This window comes from Canis aureus, chromosome 16 (genome assembly GCF_053574225.1).
Source record: "Canis aureus isolate CA01 chromosome 16, VMU_Caureus_v.1.0, whole genome shotgun sequence".
Taxonomy (NCBI): Eukaryota; Metazoa; Chordata; class Mammalia; order Carnivora; family Canidae; genus Canis; species Canis aureus.
Genome location: NC_135626.1, coordinates 36,105,207 through 36,107,445, shown reverse-complemented (window position 1 = coordinate 36,107,445; position 2,239 = coordinate 36,105,207).

Sequence of the window (2,239 nt, the reverse complement as noted above, 5' to 3'; positions counted from 1 at the left end):
TTTGACTTTCTGGTCTTTTGTTTTAAGCTTCTGTGTAAAGGGTACCAACAGGCTTGTGGAAATCGGAGAGCCTACCAATCGGTTTCACTTGTCTTAGCTAGTCAACAAGAGTGTCCTGGAACTTACCTTGAGATGGAGAGGAAGGCGACAGAGCATTAGTTTGAGCAATCTGGACCCTTGGCTTCTTGCTCTAACTTTCCTTATGCTTTTGAAAGGGGGCAGAGTGGATTGTGGCACCCTTCATGAACTAGGTTTGGTTCTTCCATCCAGATAAGAAAGCAATTCCATTTTCTTCCCTCTCACCCTCCCACACCCACCTCCTGCTCCCAAGGAACTGAACAAATGGAAATGACTCTCAAGCAGTCAACCAGCTGGTCACCATAGAGACTTTTACAAACACCTCTGTGGGGCAGCCCGGTGGCTCAGCGGTTTAGCACCACCTTAGGTCCAGGGCGTGATCCTGGACCTGGGATCGAGTCCCATGTTGGGCTCCCTGCGTGGAGCCTGCTTCTCCCTCTGCCTGTGTCTCTGCCTCTCTCTCTCTCTCTCTCTCTCATAAATAAAATCTTTAAAAAAACAAAAACCCACAAAAACTTCTGAATGATGTAAAACATGATGTCATGAATAAGGTTGAGTCAAACTTCCTTCTGAGGTTCTCCCTGATGTGATGAGAGTTAGTTATGCCCTAGACTAACTGTATTGTCCTGGTCACTGCTCCTTGTCTTTATTTCAGTCCTTTGATAAAATGAAACTATACGCCGCCTCCTCCTGTATCACCATTTCAAGGAGATGTCTCTTGGACCCCAGTTTTTTTTTGCCCCTTAAGAATCAAATGTGATGGGACGCCTGGGTGGCTCAGCAGTTGTCTGCCTTTGGCTCAGGGTGTGATCCTGGAGTCTCAAGATCAAATCCCATATCAGGGTCCCTGCAGGAAGCCTACTTCTCCTGCCTATGTCTCTGCTATCTCTGTGTCTCTCATGAATAAATAAAATCTAAAAAATAATAATAATAAAGGGATGCCTGGATGGCTCAGTGGTTGAGCATCTACCTTCAGCTCAGGGTGTGATCCCGGGATCTGGGATCAAGTCCCACATCGGGCTCCTTGCAGGGAGCCCGCTTCTCCCTTTGCCTCTGTCTCTGTCTCTTACAAATAAGTAAATAAAATATTTTTAAAAATAATCTTTAAAAAAAGACAGATGCGACATTAAGGCTAACTGTAGCACAGACGTGTAATGAAGAGATAGTACCACCATTTTCCTGGCAGATCCTCTTCCTTTCTGCAGAATTTCTGCTGCTCCCCAATTCGTTCTGGTGAAGAAGTTCAGTTTCATTTATTTTGTACTAGTCAGCTCTTAATTAAGCACATGAATGGAGAAGAGCAGTGGTGCACATAATCCAAATCAGTGAATACCATTTTCTGGTGAATTACCCACCCCCTTTGCCCCTGTTACCCTGAGGGTTACCATGATTATCAACAGCAGCAGGAGCCCTTCACCGGCTTGGTAAAAAACCAATGTGTTAATGATCCTTTTTGCTGGATGTAAAACAAAGCATCTTTAACCACTGTTCATTATCCCCAGCTGCTCTTACCAAGGCTTTGAAGGGGAAATTCTGCTCCAGGCAGCTCCTACTGAAAGGAAACAATCATTCTTATATAATCCATTTCTCACCCCAGCCTTTCCCCTCTAACCTCCTTGTACCCACACGTTAGGGCTATAAAATACCTGCAAAAAGGAGCAGGAAGTTATGGGAGCAAACTATTTATGTCTAAATTGGATTTTAGAATCTTTGTACTTATTATGGCAACAAGTTTTCCTTCCTAATTCACTTCTGGTCTAATATTAAAATGGTTGCATTACTTAGCACACTTAAGTGATGGGTGGTGGGGAAAAGTCACCTGGCACACGTGTGTGTGTGAGAGAGTGGTGAGAGAGAGCGAATTAAAATCAGTAAAGTGAGGGATTCCTGGGTGGCTCAGCGGTTGAGTGCTTGCCTTCGGCCCAGGGCGTGATCCTGGAGACCCAGGATCAAATCCTACGTCGGGCTCACTGCATGGAGCCTGCTTCTCCCTCTGCCTATGTCTCTGCCTCTCTCTCTCTCTCATGAATAAATAAAATCAGTAAAGTGGAAAAAAAAAAGTGAGTTGGCAAAGTATTACGTAAACCTGCCCCCCCCCCCCCCCCCCCCCGCCGCTCCGAACACCTGTGGCTTCAGCCCTTTTCCCTGGTCTTGCTAAAAA